Source organism: Rhinichthys klamathensis, unplaced genomic scaffold (genome assembly GCF_029890125.1).
Source record: "Rhinichthys klamathensis goyatoka isolate OS25496 unplaced genomic scaffold, OSU_Roscu_1.1 h1tg000004l_1, whole genome shotgun sequence".
Lineage (NCBI taxonomy): Eukaryota > Metazoa > Chordata > Actinopteri > Cypriniformes > Leuciscidae > Rhinichthys > Rhinichthys klamathensis.
In genome coordinates this window covers 573,181-592,207 of record NW_026606557.1, presented here as the reverse complement: position 1 = coordinate 592,207, position 19,027 = coordinate 573,181, and positions in this window count along the sequence as shown.

The following is a 19,027-nucleotide window of genomic DNA, read 5'->3' as shown; positions in this document are numbered from 1 at the left end:
TGTTTTGAAAATGTTTCTGAATGACCCAGTTTGCCTCAGAATCCTTTTAAAGAATTGGTGTTTGGCTTCAAATTACATGGTCCAGAAAGAGAAACACAAGTGGACCAAAAGCAGTTGTTAGCCATGGATAATGTTCATAGAAGTAATGTTTCAATTTCTCTTCTGGGAACACATCAATACCCATAAAGGTGTTCACTGAACCTGCTTTCCATGTATTCTCTAGTGTCTCATCGTTGTGGCCAGGAGCCATGACAAGCTCAACAACATCTTTAAAGGTCATCAAAACCTGCCACGCTGTGTCATCTTCTGGTACTTTGTCCCCTATTATAAAAGGTAGCATCCGTAACAAGCACCAGTTTTCCTGCGCATTGCCAAAAAAATGATGTGTTGGCTTTACTTAACTTTTTCATGTAAACCGGTTCCACCGGTTCCACATAACTATGTTTCGTTAAACAAGCATAATATGTTCATGTCACTTCAACATCATGGGATTTGGTCATTTTAAGCGACCCAATTAAACCCTGAGCTAATGAGTTAATTAAGTGAATAATTGAGTGATGATTGAGCATTATTGAAGACACCTGATGTTATCAAGCAGAATCTCTGAAGGAGAAAACCGGAATGTTCAAGTCACCATTATGGAGATAAGTGTGTGTTTTAGTTGGGCTCTTGACCATTAACTTATTAACTTTAGATTGTGTTTGGTTGCTGTACATGAGTTATAACAGCCAGATGAACAATGAACTGAGGAGATCTGATGGTGTTGGTTGTGATTTAACATAATCATTATTTCACCATCATTTGACCTGAGTCACTGAACTTATATTGAACCCAATTTCTGAGTTAAGTTTACCTTACTGTCATTGTAGAGCATACTATTTTTAGGCTTTTCAATAAAATTCAAATGATCAAATCAAGAAATAAAAAATAAACTTCTTAAAAAATATGTTGAGTAGGCACACACAGACATCAAGAATCAGCATATGAATCTCAGCAATGGTGACAAACAGATCATAAGCTCATTATTTATTCATGCAGCAATGCATGATGGAAGCCATGAATGAGTTTTGATTGGTGGCACCCAGAATGCACTGCAACATGCTTTATAATTGTCACCATTGTTGAGATTCACAGGCTGATTCTTGATGTCTGTGTGTGCCTACTCAAAATATTTTTTAGGAAGTTTCTTTTTTATTTATTGATTTGATCATTTGAATTTCATTGAAAAGTCTAAAAATAGAATGCTCTACAATGACAATGCTGCTATTATTCAAAAGGTTAACTTAACTCAGAAATTCAGTTTAATATAAGTTCAGTGACTCAGGTCAAATGATTGTGAAATAATGATTATGTTAAAACACAACCAACACCATCAGATGACCTTTGTTTATTGTTCATCCGGCTGTTATAACTCATGTACAGCAACCAAATAAAATCTAAAGTTAATGGTCAAGAGCCCAACTAAAACAAATACTTATCTCCATAATGGTGACTTAAACATTCTGGTTTTCTCCTTCAGAGATTTTGCTTGTTAACATCAGGTGTCTTCAATAATGCTCAATCATCACTCAGTTATTCACTTAATTAACTCATTAGCTCAGAGTTTAATTGGGTCGCTTAAAATGACCAAATTCCATGATGTTGAAGTTACATGAACATATTATGTTTGTTTAACGAAACATAGTTATGTGGAACCGGTGGAACCTGTTTACATAAAAAAGTTAAGTAAAGCCAACATACAATCTGTCAGAGATGGGACACTATCTTTTTACTCCACAATGAAATCTTTTACTCCTATTGAAACTGATGACGTGCTTTCTGGTGCCCCTTTTATACGTTGGCGCACACCTTGTGACGTCATCACTGCTTTGGCCATGAGTGGCTAATTACTACACGTGCCTCAGACACCAGGTCCCGCAGGACGCGTCCCCATAGCGTTGACTGATGCGGCGTTGAGTTCCCTCAAAAGGGAACGGTTGACGTCCTAAGGACAGGGTCTTTCATTTAATGCGTATTGAAAATGGGTTGAGGTTTATAATAGGCTCTATTTTACAAATTAGTTATTTTAATATATGTTAAATGTTTCAAAGCTTTGAAGCTTGAAGTTTACGACTTTGGAATTTGGAGTTTGGACTTGTCTGGCTTGAAACGTGAGATCAGAGAGTCGGTTAGACGAGCGATATCTGCGAAGTCATAAGTGTACAGCTCCTTCCATGTCTTCCAGACCTGCACACTGAGATGTAGAGGGGCTGAGTGAGTGGTGTTATGGGATCATGCCTCGGGTGGAGAGGAATTTAGTGAATTGACCTCTCCTCGGGACATCCTCATCGATGAAGGCTTCCGTTTTGCCCTCGAAGCCATGCCATATGATGGTGGAGCTTTGCATACTATGGCAATATTGCAAGCTTACCAGGCAGATCTGCTCAAAGACCTGGATCAATTGGAGGGTTTGTTCCCCGAGGCGGTCTCTGAACTGCGGATGGGCACAGATTTAGCTCTCCGTGTTACCAGGCAGGCAGCCTGTTCCCTTGGATGGTCTATGGCTGCTATGGTGATGATGGAGAGGCATCTGTGGCTTAACTTGTCAGGCATCAAGGAGTGTGATAAAGCTGTCTTCTTGGATGCCCCGGCTTGCCCTCTGGACTGTTTGGCGCTGCCGTTGAGACGGTGGTGAACAGGTTTAGAGAGGCAAGAATGCAGTCAGCTGCCTTTGGAAAATGTATTTCTCTCCTAAATTGTCTGGAGCCCTTCCCGGGAACAAGTTCCTGGAGAGAGGAGCGTAAGGCGAGCGTAGCTAATCGAGCCCCCCTCCAAGGAGTGAAGAGCTAAGGTGTCATAATAGGAGGAAGCCACACTAAGATAGTAAGTAATTTTAATTATAAAGCACATTTACACACAGCGCAAAACTGACCAAAGTGCTGTACAATGAATAACTAAAAAAGACAAAAAATAAAAAACACATAGACTCAATAATCATAATTATATAAAACATTATATAAAACAACAATAAAAAGAAACCTTCAATATCAGGGCACACAACACAGAAATACAACGAACAAACAGGAGTGCCGGGTTAGGGAACAAGGAAGGCCATGGAATAAAATGAGTTTTTAACCCAGATTTGAATACAGCAATGGAGGGGGCAGATCTAATATCCTGAGGGAGCTGGTTCCACAAACGTGGAGCAGCAACTGTAAAAGCTCTATCACTCCTCTGTTTAAGCCGTGAGCCCTTTGTTAGAGGATCTCAGTGACCTTTGAACTGAGTATGGCTGTACAAGGTCGGTGATGTAGGTTGGGCTGAGCCCATTAAGTGCCTTAAAAACAAACAGTAAAACTTTAAACTGAATCCTAAAAAGAACTGGGAGCCAATGCAAGGAGGCCAGAATGGGGGTGATGTGCTCACGCCTCCTAGTACCAGTTAAAAGACGCGCTGCTGCGTTTTATACCAACTGCAAACGTCTAAGTGATGATTGTGAGAGGCCAAAGTAGAGGGAATTACAATAATCCAGCCGTGATGTAATAAAGGCATGGATAACTTTCTCAAAATCATTAAGAGATAGGCTTCAGGCGGGAAATCATTCTGAGCTGGTAGAAACTATTTTTGACAACATAACTAATCTGTTTGTCAAGGCAGAGTTCTGAGTCAAGAATGACACCCAAGTTTCTGGCATACGGTTTGATAAATGGGGTGAAGTTACCTAAATTTTGCACCACAGTGCATCTTGCATTGGGAGAACCAAAAATAATGACTTCTGTCTTGTCACTATTTAACTGGAGAAAGTTGTTAACCATCCAAGTTTTGATGTCTTCGAGACAGACCAGAAGAGATTGTATGGAATCCCTAGATTTTAGGGGCAATTACAACTGTGAGTCATCTGCATAGAGGTGAAAAGAGATGTTATGCTTCCTTATGATGTTACCCAGTGGGAGCATATACAGGCTAAAAAGCATAGGAACCAAGATGGACCCCTGAGGGACCCCGTATGAAACGGAAGCAGAAGATGTGGAGAACTTGCCAATAGATACTGAGAAAGTCCTATCGTTGAGATAGGAACGGAACCAAAGTAATGCGGTCTCCCTAATGCCCACCTGCTGATCAAGGCGAGTAAGGAGGATGTTGTGATCAACGGTGTCAAAGGCAGCACTAAGATCCAGTAATATCAGGATGGCATTATCACCTGAATCTAGTGTAAGAAGAAGATCATTGGTTACTTTGAGCAGAGCTGTTTCAGTACTATGAAGTGATCTAAAACCTGATTGAAAAGGTTCTAGTATATTGTGGGTGGTCAAAAAGGGGAGCAGCTGTGACAGAACAGCTTTTTCCAGAACTTTAGAAATAAAAGGAAGCTTGGAAATGGGACGGTAATTATTTAGGCATTTAACATCGAGATTATGTTTTTTTTTAGCAGGGATTGGACAACCGCATGCTTAAAACATGTAGGGACAGTACCGGATGCAAGACATTAACTTAAGATGACCTGAATGGAAGGGCCAAATACATCAAAAACATCCTTTAAAATAGAAGAGGGGATAGAATCATAAGATGAAGTAGTAAGTTTCATATGTGATACTAAATTCCTCAATTCAGTGAGAGAGATGGGCTGAAATTGATTAAAAGTAGCTAGTACACCTGAGCAACCAGGCGGAATAACAGATGAAGTGGGGGTAAACACTGATCTAAAGTTCTCAATTTTGTCAGTAAAAAACTTAAGAAATTTCTCACAGGTATCAGTAGATGCATCAACAACTGGAGAATTTGAGGGGTTGATAACAGAGTTTATAGGGCTAAATACATTTTTTGGTCTGTTTGAGATAAGATAAGAGGGCTCTGAGGTCGTCAAAAAAGAGGAGAATGTTTAAGCGGGGCAGCTGTCTACGTTTTTGCCCCTTTTTCATTCTTTTCTTCTCGTTCCTTTCTGCCATCCTGTTTTTATCCTCCCTCCCCCTCGGAGGAGGGTGCTGGGGTACAATCGTTGTGTTTTTAGAGAAGATTTGAAGTTTTCAGAAAACTACTTTTGAAGGAGATTAATATCCACCTCCCTTCTCCTAGAGTAGGGTGTTGCGGTACAATAATTCTGTTTTTCGCCTCCCCCTCTGAGGAGTGTGTGGGGTACAGTATGTTGTTTTTAGAGGAGAGGGGAATAAAAATAGTTATTTCTTCTCGTCTGTTTTTTGCTTTGAGTTCTGTAAATCAAATGTCCTAATGGATTGTCCACTGCAAATTCATGGAAACATCTTTATGGAATAGGGTTTACCTCTTGTTCCGTCCACATCGGTATATGAAATCGCAGATATGATACATTCACTGTTGATTCTTAAAACTCAAACATTATTTGAAAATGTAATTTTCTCTCAGTGCTCTGGACATTGATATTTTGTCATTTGTCTTTTTTTTTTGTTGTAATGTTAGTAAATTACTTTAAGTAAGTTTTATTGCACTTAAATTGCTGCACTGATAACACAATCAACTAAAAACTGAGAAATGTTTGTGCTTTGGCTGTTCATTTACATGACAACGGCCTGAAAATTCACATTTTTGAAAATGTGTTTCAAAGTGCAAGTTTTTGAAAACGATACATGTATGGTCTCCATGTAAACTACAAACTTGAATTTGTGCAAAACTGTGATGTCATGCGCATGTGTATTAAGTGTTCAGTCAATACTCATGCGCATGTGTATTAAGTGTTCAGTCAATAGGTGTGTAGTTTCTTTACAAAAAGATATCGCTTACTGCTGGCCTGGAATGAATAATACAGCGTTTTTAATTGTTTTCACGAATCCGTGTGAATGGGGATCATGTTGACAACATTGTCATCTATCCACCTTATTCCTACGCCCCATGACGCTTTGCGCGAATTATGGGTGTAACTTCCGTTAATCTGTAAACAATCAGTGAAAGGCTCACTCTATGTACGAAATACGTTAAAAAAGTGTCACAATGAGATGACATTAATCGACTCACCCTTCAACCATCGAACATTAAAATGAAATTTAAAAGAATCAACAAGGTAGCCTACTTTCAACAGACCAAAAATAGCCCCAAAAGCGCGAGTCTTTGGTTAAATATCACTGTAGTAGGCAAATATATTGTATAACAAGCCTTAATCAAAAATGTTCATTAACTTCAGCATTACGTGATACTAACGTTATATCAAAGTGATTTCCGTCATTTTGACTGATTATAAATTGCATTTACCTGTGAAAACAAACCTGGAAAGAAACGTGAGGATTTGAGGAGAATATGTGCCGTATATGTCCAGTCAAACTGACGGATCAGCTTTATTTGTAGGGCAACCTTATGATTTGAAATGATTCGTTTCAGCATTTTTGAATGGAACGTCCCCAAACCGGAAGTGGCACCCATAATTCAAACCGCAGTAAGGTCGTCAGGAATAAGGTGGATATGCAAAAAAACAACAACAAATGGACAGGAAGGAAAAGCAAAGGAAAAACTTTTCAGTTTAAGGTTACAGTACATTTGTAATGTAAACATATTTCATCCAAGTAGATATTTTATAACTTGTTCACACTCAACAAAAGATTTTGGAGAAGGTTTTACTATATGTGGCAGGATGGACTATTAACCCCTCCTATTTTTATTCGTAATTTAAGGTTCGGCCAATGGGCTGTGACCATAAATGTATAAAAACATGAGGTGCCAGCTGTAGGTGTGTGTCACTTTCGGGGGCCTGTGACGTCATCGATGCGCCGCCGCTGCCTGTGTTGAATGTCAACATGTAAGGCCAGTCATAAAGACCGCCGACGCTTTTGAGCCACTGACTCGTGGTGTTTGCTGGTGCTGGGACTTTGAGATGGTAAGGAAAGCCTGTATATTCGCGTTTTCTATGGGTTGCTTCAATTGAGCGCGTACTAATCCGTATGTTTTTATATAGTCTAAAGTCCATTCGCAGTCGCAACTGAGGTTATCAGTGATGGCTGACTCTATGAATTCGGGATATAAAACCCTGGTGCAGCATGTTTTATCATGAGTATATGTGCTAAACCTGAACTCAAGGGAGAGCGAATGACCGTATAATAATTTTTGTTTTGTTCTAGGCGCGTGATGACGGCGTTCTGATAAAGTGCGGTATGCTCCGACGCTCTACGGCTTGTCTCGGGGTTGCTGTTCTGTTTCCAGGACGAAACTGTTCCGTGTCTAGCATGAGACTAATGTGCTCCCAATGAGCGTTCCATGTTAATTGGCTCTAGTCGCAGAAGTGCGCCTCGAAATGCTTTATAGTCTCTGTTGTTTTGTCATCTGGTTTATGTTTTTAATCAGTTTTCAACCAGTTGGTATTGTTTGGTGTATTTGTTTCAATTTATTTATTGTGATTCATTGAATATACATTAATATTATTATGATTGAACCCCTACCGCTGGATTTATTTGTTTATAGTATTTTTTTTATTTGAGTTTATGCAGATCTCTTACTCTCTCTCTTTTTGTCGGCAGATCTGGGCACCAGGGGCAGACGAGTGACTTTCTCTGGGTGGTGGCCTCCTTCACTGTGTGTCGTGCTCTTCACTGACATTAGTCGGTGTGTGTGTGTCCTAGTGTGTGAGTGCACTGTGATTTGTGATTTGCATTTTTTAATGGTGATTATTCTATCTGAGACTGCCCCTGTTGGTAAGCCCCCAGTTCTTTTGCCAGTAATAATTGAACCTGTTAATGAGATGAGTGTGGCTGCTTGTTGATGCCCATTTTATAACTGTTAATAAAATATGTTTTTGTATGATTACCTATGTCTCTGGCTCAAATGGTGATTCGAACCTGCACGTGCCCCTAGAGGGTGCGTTTACTTCCTTGGGTGAAATTCCCAAGGTGGCGTAGTCGGGAAGTGAACTCCAATTAAGGTAGCTGAGCATGTGTGCAATCAGTGCCCCGTCCCACCAATAACACTCGAGTTGCCACATATACACTCCAATGCACCTACTGGAATACTTTTCCTATTGATGATACTTTAATGGCCCATTGCACTTTGAAATGCACTTTGGGCTGTCAAAATATTTTTTTCAAAAAGACATTAGAACTCATAATGTCCACTTTCAAAAAGTGGACCTTTTTGCAGTTTTTCTCCTCCTTGTATATTTAATTATGAGGTTCAAATACTTCATTTTGGTGACCTTTTATGCACTAATTTGTGCTGAATTAGCTTGTCTGCTGGTTAGCGAGCACGCTTTTTGATGCACCTAAAATATTTACTGCATTGTTGTCAAATTGCTTCCTCATGTAACACCTTTGTCAGTCCATACACGGTTCATAAGTTTAAAGACCACACTAACAACAGAATAGATTTAATGAACTTTACTGAAATATTAATAATAATTCTTCTCATCATCATTTCTTGACTCTCTGTCAATGCCTCTTTGCTTGTTGCTGTATTTGTCTTGACACTTAAGGATTTAGTACACTGGTCAGTTCCAATCTTCTTGGGTGCAATTTGGAGAATATGTTCACAGCTGCATCCAGGTTGACTGCCATGTCATAGTGTGTATGGATGAGGGCCAGGGATGACAAGCGGTCCTCTCCCATGCTGCTGTGCATGAATGTGTTCAGTTTCCGGAGAGTGCTGGCCGACCGTTCACATTCACATGAGGTGACTGGCAGAGTACAAGCCATTTTGAGAAGCTTGAAGATGTTTGGGTAGATCAGCGCATCACATTGTTTGATTGCCTCAGCACATGAAGTTGGTCTTTGTTCTGATGGCTTGTTTTACCACTTCAGTGTCCAGCGTTTCAGTTCCTGGTCAGTCAGCTCTGGTGAAGGTAAGTCATCTTGTAAAGTTGGACTACTTTAGAAATGTCCAGTCGTCACACCTGAGTTGCACTGTATAGACGGAATTAGACCCAGGAGCCTTGATGCGGTTACAGATAGAGGACTGAATCTGGATTTAAACTCCAAGATGACATGGTCTAGGAAAGGTATAGCCATGTTGCGACGATAGTAGTCCTTCACAGTTTCAGCAGGTACATTTTCTCTGTGTGTCTGCCTTCCAGCAACACGTTGACTAGTAGGCTGAACATCGACCTGAGCAGCCATCCTGATGGCTTGCTTGTAGATCTGGTTGAAGTCATCCTCAATTGTCTCACGTAGCTCCTTGTAGATATTCTTGACCTCATCTACCATGCTAAATGCCTCCACGATGTCAACTAAGGCTTTTTGCAGCTTCACTGTGATGCCTGTAAGCTGGGACAAGACTTAGACGGTGAGGAAGGTCAGGATGAAACCGAAGTTTTGGAGCCCAGACAAGAGACTATAGGCCTCTGCTTTGTACTTGCCCTGCCATCCAGTGGTGACATCTTGGCTGTAATCTTCTGTATGGAGACCAAGTGTGATGACTTCTAGAGCCTTAACAATAAAGACAAAGGCACTATAAAAGTGGCTGTATGCGTCATGTCTTTCTGCCCATCTTGTGCGATATATATGTCAATCAGTGGTTTCATCTGTCCCATAGAGTGTGCATCCTTATGTACAACCTCCATGAGTAGTTGTTCCGTCTTTGGGCTGTAGGTGAAGAATATGATGGTAGACTTCATCTTGTCAATCACGTTGCGCACAACTGGAAGAGCACAGGAGCGTGCAATGACAAGGTTCAGGCAATGCCCATTACAGTGCATGTACACTGCTTTAGGTGCGTCCTTCTTGATCAGAGCCTGGACACCTACATTTTCACTGCTCATGTTGCTGGCACCATCATACCCCTGGCCTCTGCAATCACCTATCTCTATCTTGAGGTGACTCAGCACATCCTTAATTGCGGTTGCAATGTGGCTGCCTGTGATTCTTGGCAGAGAGCAAATCTACAGCAATTCCTCCCTGATATTTTGGTCTTTGTCCTCAAACCTTACACACAATGGCATCAGCTCTACATTATGGGATGTCACCTCATCAGCCATGACTGTATAGATCTGTGCATTTTTGACCTCGTCCACAATCTGGGCCTGAATTATTCGCTTTCTTATCTCGTCAATCATCTGATTTTGGGTTTTGGGGCGAGAGGTAGGTGGCATTTCTGAGCTTTGTCCGTTCCATGTGCTGCTTCAGCTTCTCATCATGGTTTGCAAGTAGTTTCATCAGGGCCAAAAAGTTTCCAGGATTGCCAGTAGAATTCTGCTTCTCAGATGTACCTCTAAGTGCAATGCACTGGCGACCACAGTATAGTACACTCTCTGCTACAGACTTGAGTATGTGCCTGTTTTCTTTGGTATTGGCTTTCTTCTTACTGTCCATAAGGACAGAGATTTGGGTCTGAGGTTTTTCAACTGACTGGAGAGACAACTGAGCATTTCCAACTGCAGCCAAGTGATATGCTTTTGTTGAATGGCTGCCTATTACCATGCTTTTCGTGTGCCATTTTGTGAATGGGGCATTTACTAACACTCCCATTTGTTTTCTCTCTTTGGCATTGACAAACAGGGCACATCACACACAGAAGAGACCATCAAGGTTGGAACTATACACCAACCACCAGCCATATTCCTCCAACCACCCGAGTTTGAATGCCCTATTGCAGCCAGCAAGGAATTGTGATGGAAAAAATATATTTTTTAGAAGGCTTGTTGTGGTTCCTGAGTAAATGGTATTTCTGGCCATCAGACATCTTACGCACACTCTCTAAGATTTCTTCAACCAATTTTCTGGCCTGAATGAAAAATCCTATATCATTTAAAATCTCCTGACCTTCCATGACAGGGTGTGGGTCCTCTTGACCTTCCCTGAGCTGTCGCATTTCACCTTGACCTTCCCTGAGCTGTCGCATTTCACCTTGACCTTCCCTGAGCTGTCGCATTTCACCTTGACCTTCTCTGAGCTGTCGCATTACACCTTGACCTTCTCTGAGCTGTCACATTTCACCTTGACCTTCCCTGAGCTGTTGCATTTCACCTTGACCTTCCCTGAGCTGTTGCATTTCACCTTGACCTTCCCTGAGCTGTTGCATTTCACCTTGACCTTCCCTGAGCTGTCGCATTTCACCTTGACCTTCTCTGAGCTGTCACATTTCACCTTGACCTTCTCTGAGCTGTCGCATTTCACCTTGACCTTCCCTGAGCTGTCGCATTTCACCTTGACCTTCCCCGAGCTGTCGCATTTCACCTTGACCTTCCCTGAGCTGTTGCATTTCACCTTGACCTTCCCTGAGCTGGCTTTTGGAAAACTAAAATGCAATTTAACAGACTTTAAATATACCAAATTATAGTTTGCCACAAATACATTTAGTTACAGTATGCACAATTTATTCGTATGTACTTTAGTATACTGTAAGTATACAATTTTGTTTCACTAGGGTCCTGTACAAACTAAGAATTTTTTTTCAGAGAATTTGTTGACCCGTTTAATATCCAGTGCCCTGGATATTAATATTTTATTTAGACTTTTTTTTGTTTTGCAGATTAAATTAAAGTAGAGTGATTTACTTTGTGGTTCCTGTGAAGATATGTAACTGGTTTGCATATTCATGGACATGACTATGTATGTCAGGTCATAAATCCACAATAACTATGCATGTGTGCTTGATTTGGTCTTACCACCCCTCATAGTCCTCATGGCACTCCATTGCCACCCCCAAAAATATATATTTTCTAGATCCACCACTGTGCTAGACACGTTTCTGTGAGATTCCCTCTTCTCTCAATAAATTATGAGTTCTAATGTCAAATACAAACACGAAAGATGGTTCCACTGAGAGATTTGTGAAAGACAACAATAACAACATAATGCTGCCTCATTCCCATTTCACACATGTCTTGGCTTGATAATACAATTTGTGACAAACTTCCATTTTGAAATCAAACCAAATGGCTCAAAACAACTTGCATAAAACAGGGTAAAGGTTAATGGGCATGATGTTAGTTGACCTTCCCGTTGAAGATTTACAAAACTGATTACCCTTTTCCAATGGTAAATTGGCTTCAGGACGAATGAACTGTCATTATGAGCAGAATGACATTTGGGAAATCAATGGAAAGGACTTTTAGTAAAGCGCTTAAGATTTCTGTCCCTGTTTAGAAGGCTGCCTTTGTCAGTGGCAGCAGAGGATCGATTTGACATAACAATAGTGATGGAGGCCATGAACACAGGAAGTGGCTCTGTTCAGAATACCATACTGCCATAATACTCTTACAATTTCTTTTTTCAGTATATAGTATGTCTATTGTGCACAGTATACACTGTACTTATTTTTCTGTATGAGTGGATAACATGCACATAAAAATTGAGCATGGAATATGTTGTAGCCCAATTGACCATCCATTTCCATTTAGATGAACTTATTATGTAGTTATCACTTACTGTTTCACTTATCATTTTTTTTAGCTCTTTCCCTGCCAGTGTTTTTTTTTAAGTTGGTGGTCATTTTTTATGTATTTCACTAAATTTCATGGCCCAAATAATTTTTTGTTTTATGAATATCTGAACGTGCAATATATCAAAAGAAAGAACAGAGTATCTGCTTTTAAGCATAAGCATGCAAGCTGTGCTTTTATCGCTTGTTTCTGCTCTTTTATTTTATTTTATTTTTTTTATTTTTTTGTCTGTGATTTGATCCGGAGATTCTGCACTCTTTTAGAAGATGTGTAATAGCGCCCCCTGGCGTCTATCACCCTGTAGGGGGCGCTTTTACACATCTTCTAAAAGAGTGCAGAATCTCTGGATCAAAGCTCAAAAAAAAAAAAAAAAAAAAAAAAGCTGAAACAAGCGATAAAAGCACAGCTTGCATGCTGTATATCAGTGAAAACACTAAAAGCCAGAAAATTGTGTCAATAGCGGGGAAAGAGTTAAGGAATAGTATGCAGTATACCGCTGTTACGTACTCCCGGTTTTGTTTACCTTGTGTTTTTGTTATGTGGACTTATACACTCACCGGCCACTTTATTAGGTACACCTGTCCAACTGCTCGTTAACACTTAATTTCTAAGCAGCCAATCACATGGCGGCAACTCAGTGCATTTAGGCATGTAGACATGGTCAAGACAATCTCCTGCAGTTCAAACCGAGCATCAGTATGGGGAAGAAAGGTGATTTGAGTGACTTTGAACGTGGCATGATTGTTGGTGCCAGAAGGGCTGGTCTGAGTATTTCAGAAACTGCTAATCTACTGGGATTTTCACGCACAACCATCTCTAGGGTTTACAGAGAATGGTCCGAAAAAGAAAAAACATCCAGTGAGCGGCAGTTCTGTGGGCGGAAATGCCTTGTTGATGCCAGAGGTCAGAGGAGAATGGCCAGACTGGTTCGAGCTGATAGAAGGGCAACAGTGACTGAAATAACCACTCATTACAACCGAGGTATGCAGCAAAGCATTTGTGAAGCCACAACACGCACAACCTTGAGGCGGATGGGCTACAACAGCAGAAGACTCCACCGGGTACCACTCATCTCCACTACAAATAGGAAAAAGAGGCTACAATTTGCAAGAGCTCACCAAAATTGAACAGTTGAAGACTGGAAAAATGTTGCCTGGTCTGATGAGTCTCGATTTCTGTTGAGACATTCAGATGTTAGAGTCAGAATTTGGCGTAAACAGAATGAGAACATGGAACCATCATGCCTTGTTACCACTGTGCAGGCTGGTGGTGGTGGTGTAATGGTGTGGGGGATGTTTTCCTGGCACACTTTAGGCCCCTTAGTGCCAATTGGGCATCGTTTAAATGCCACGGCCTACCTGAGCATTGTTTCTGACCATGTCCATCCCTTTATGGCCACCATGTACCCATCATCTGATGGCTACTTCCACCATGTCACAAAGCTCTAATCATTTCAAATTGGTTTCTTGAACATGACAATGAGTTCACTACTAAAATGGCCTCCACAGTCACCAGATCTCAACCCAATAGAGCATCTTTGGGATGTGGTGGAACGGGAGATTCGCATCATGGATGTGCAGCCGACAAATCTGCGGCAACTGTGTGATGCCATCATGTCAATATGGACCAAACTCCCTGAGGAATGCTTCCAGCACCTTGTTGAATCTATGCCACGAAGAATTGAGGCAGTTCTGAAGGCAAAAGGGGGTCCAACCCGTTACTAGCATGGGGTACCTAATAAAGTGGCCGGTGAGTGTAGGTTGCAATTTGCCCTGTTCTTTTCCAGTGCCACATTTTGTAATCTTTCTTGATAATTAGTTCCCTGATTGTGTCCAAGTGTGACTTGATAGTCGATCACCCTGTGTGTATATACTATACATCCCGGTGTTTCCTGTGCTCATGGTCAGGTCTTGTCCTTCAATGGCGGTAATATTGGTGCTCAAGTTCAGATTTCCTGTGTCTTGTTTTCCAGCTTTTGGTTCTTTGTATTTTGTATTGTTTTAATAAACCTTCTGCACTTGGATCCAACTCTCCCTGAATGTGCCTCGTGACAACGGCACAATTGAAATTAATGTAATTAGCTGAACTTTAGAGAGCTTTTTGGTCCTCTCAAGTAGACTAAAGTAAATCTTTAGAAGTAATTTCATAATTATTTCCACTGTCTTTGAAATCTGGTTCAAGTGTGCTGCAGATTCATGCTAAACTAACTGTACGTACACACCACCGCCGACTTGAGCTTCCTAAGTTACCGGAAATTCATTCATTTTCAATGCAAGCTGGCTACTCTCAGCTGCAAGGAGCGTCAAATCCATCGGCGTCGCGTTTTGGCCGTTTTGAAAGTTGAAAGTAGCTCCACTTTATGGTAATGAGCTATGATGCGGTTCAGCAGGAAAACGCCAGCAACCAATCGGAATATATACGTTCTTCGTGCTGGCTGATTCCGGAGAAATATACGATGTAAACTTTCGTCCCTACTGTGGCAGTATGCGATCAAAAGTTCACTACAATGCCATTTATGGCACTAAACCGACTACGCCACCCCGGGAATTGGTCGGGGACCCACAGATACATCAATTGCAAAACACACAGATTCACAGTGGCTGAGTCAGATATCAGACAAGAATAAGTGCTTCACAGATTTTATTCCTCAATACATACAATAAAATACAAAACTGGTATCTTTTAATATACAAACATTAAAAGGAACGCATCAATCACAGACACACACACACACACGCACGTACACACACTTTACCACTTCAGAATTGGGGGATTCATCTTGCCTATCCAATAAACACACCACCACCATACACAGAGGACTCTGGCTAATACTGGAACCCCAATTCTGAATGGAAGAGAAAAACAGTATGAGATACAAACAAACACGTAATGGTCTGTCAATTAAACACTTATCACATGCTGCCAGAAGGACTCGGTTTGTCACAATGATACAATCGTTCACTGGCTGATACTGGTTAACTCTGTCAGCACAGCGCTGTCCTATAAAAATGTATTTTCAGACTACAATACAACAGAATACTCAAAACACATTTACAAACAAAATCCAAAGAGACATAATATTCACAATGAAACACAATGGTAGTGACAAAACCAGTAGCTTCTCGCCACTGTAATCAAGTCTTAATGTCAATTCTGGAAAAGACTCAATTTAGATGCGTCACCACAAGCTGTGTACACGCTATCGTTCCGGTCGTCAAGGAGACCCTCGTTCGCTGAAATGAGATCGTCAAGCAATTAGAGTAAAGGTACAGATCGACAGTAGATGCATCGTTCCAATAGACCCTTTTACAGTTGGTAAACATTGTGACGTATTTGTGTGGGCAGGGCTTAGCTGGAGGCAGAAAGATTCCCCTGAACACTTCAACAACGGTAGCTAGCAAGTTTTGTTAGCTTATTTTTTTTTAACAATGGTTGGAGAAAATCAGAATTTATCTGAATATGTAAGATCACTCACTGTCCGGGACCGCAATAGTTATTTGAAAAAGTTTCCTTTAACAGACGGAACCAGATTGGTCGACCTGTACACACTCACTCATTGGATGGACGATCTGACAGGATTTCCTCCGGTTGAGTGGCCTGACATCTACACCTACCTGATAGAGAAGCGTGTAAAGAGAAACTGAGGGCATATAAATCCTTAGACGCTTATAACTACGTACTGAGTGGTCACGTACAAGATAAAATACAAAGATTTAACAGATGAGTTTTGTGTCGTACGATCCGAAGTTCTGCCTAGCCAGCACCAAGGCCAGAAGACGACCATGTACCAGGCTTGGGTCATTGTAAACAGAAGAAACAACTACATCTTGACAGCAAACTGCACTTGCATGGCTGGGTGAGTAGCTAATATCAGATTAGAAGGCTCACATTTGATATTGAATTTAAATGAAAAAACACTTTTGTTGTTAACTGTTATGTTTGCTTACATTATGTTGTGTTAGCTATGTTGGTGTGTTAGTGATGTTGTTGTGTTAGCTATGCTATGAGATGAGCAACAAGTTATCACTCAATCATTTTCCATGTGACATAAGTCTAGGGTCTTGCTGCAGCCATGCAGCCGCAGTGCTATTTAAGGTGGAGCTGTATGTTAGGATGGGGAGGACCGAGCAGCCAGCAGGCACATCAGGGGAATGTCTCTGGAAACAGACAGAGAGAGAGGTCAAACCAGCCAGAGCTAGGGAGATCAACTTCCAGAGGCCTAAAAGACAGTTGACAGCAGCAGTTCCAGCCAAAGTCAGGAGGTTCAGTAGCAGTGCTAGGGGCATGTACCAGAGTAGATGAGGCTTTGTTACTTTGTCAAGAGAAACAAAGTGATTTAAGATAGAGTTAAGAATTAAGCTGCAATTACTAACTGACCAGGTCAGAGCTATTCTGCTAGGTGAAGGTTCACTCTCAAGTGTCAAGTCAAACTTTTAAGTGCTTAGTTGAATCTCAACACATTTTTCATACAACAAAATTACCAAATATGAGACAACCAAGAAAGCAATACAATATCGGATGGAGTGTTCCTTTTCGGACTTTATAGAGAAGCGTGGTTCTCACCCTACAGCCATGCTACGAACATAATAATGATCTCATAGAATATGATGCATTGCCGTAGATGCTGCTGTAGCTGTAAAGTAGTTCAGCCTTAAACCTCTAAAAGAAAAGCAACACACATTAATGCAGCAGTTCTATTAATCCAGGATATAATAGTAAAACACTGACAGGGACGATTTTATTGCACATTAAGTACTATTGTACAGTACTATTACTTAAGAACTGTGACTATATTTTACTGATAATTCTTACATGCTTGCTTAGAATGGTTTTGAATGCAGGACCTTTACTTGTTGTGGAGTATTGTCAGTGTGTTGTTACTTTTACTAAACCGAATGCTGTACACCCACTTTGCATGTTCATTTAGCTGTATATTCATAAGATGCCAATCATCTAAATGAATGTGTGTTAAATATTGTTGTCCTATGTCATCTTCTAGAGCTCACAGATGAAGACATCCAGGAACTGTATTCGATTGCCCCTGATGCTGCTGTTCTGACCAGCATAGAAAACAGTGACACTGACACGGCGTCTGAGCTAGAGCTAGAGCTAGAGCATCCTCCAGAGTTGCCAGAGCCACTCACAGCCTTGTACGACCCCACGCTCAGACAGCACACACATGGGGACATCAGAGATAAATGTGAGGAAGCCTATCTCAACATGATCAGTGTGAGAAACTTGAGTCCATCACAAAACTGCAGGCAAAGTCCCAAGACTGGCACACTCACAGGGCAGGCAGGATTACCAGCACAACATTTTATACTGTATGTAAAGGTGACCATCTGCACAAAACCACCCTGGACAAAATCATGCGCTACCATGACACCAACATACAGGTTCCAGCAGTTGTATGGAGAAAAGACAAGGAGGAAATTGCTAGGAGGTGCTACACCAAAGTGGTCAACAAAACCCATCCAAATGTAACGGTTAGTCTATGTGGTTTTGTGATTCGACCTGATGAACCGCACCTAGGCACATCTCCAGATGGGAAAGTTGTGTGCTCCTGCTGTGGGGAAGGGGTCTTGGAAATCAAATGCCCATATAAATACAGGGTAGGCCTACAGGGTGTGACAGTCAGTGAGAAATTTCTGCCTTGACCAAACATTGACCCAACTAAAGAAGACACACCAGTACAACCACCAGGTTCAACTGCACATGTTTGCCTGCAATGTCCAGTACTGTGATTTTGTGGTGTGGACAACTCAGGACCTGGTTGTAAATCGCATCCCAAGAGACGATGAGCTCTTGCAGAAGGATTTACCTAAAGCGAAGCAATGTTTTGTATCTTTCATTCTGTAATAACTTCTAACCCTAGCTCTGGCAGTCAAGTTAGTAGGTCTCTCTCTGCATTTCTCTGTACAGTCAATTATTCACCTGCATCTCTTGAAATGTCGCCTGAAACTTTTGGGCATATTTTTAAGGACAGCACCTTTACTTGGCCATTTAATAATGGATTTCAATATGTCTGCCATTACAGGCAACCAGGACCTTAGAATGTTTGACACTGTGCTTTCAGAAACTTTGAACCTATATGCAATATATCTGTTTCTGAGCCCCAATCTCAGTTTCATAAGGACGACTAATAGATGATCTTCCAGCATGAGACTTTCAGTTCGCTTCTGCACACCGTCTTTAATTTTTGACAGAGAAACAGAAAGTGGGCAGCACTGTTTTTGATCGTGGAGAATGAGAAGCGTGATTTCTGAAGCTCCTCTTTCAGTCTTTCATTCTCCTCTTTAAGTTTGTAAAAGTCTTTTCTTAAGTTGTCATATATTCAGTGTTGAGTTTGTGGCAAAAATTCATCTCAAACAAACATCACTGCGTAAGAGACACTCAGAGTCAAATTATATAAAATAGAAGTATTTATTCTTGCAAGAATAGGAGCAGTCTAATACACAGTTGTTACCCTGTGCAGAAGAGTGACACACCCCCAGACAGACTGAACTAGCTTTTATCTTAGTTTCAAGGCCTTCTTCCCCCCAGAGCCTTCCTCCCAGTAGTTTTCCATAGACGTCACTAGTTGGCCCACTAAGCTCCCCTGCACCAAAATGGCCTTCTGACATCTAGGTCAGAGGTCCTTGTTCGTCTGTTCTCTGGAGTGTCTCCCTCTTCTGCCTCCCCAGGTACATAAACAGAATCTTCTCTCACTACAAGTGAGAGACA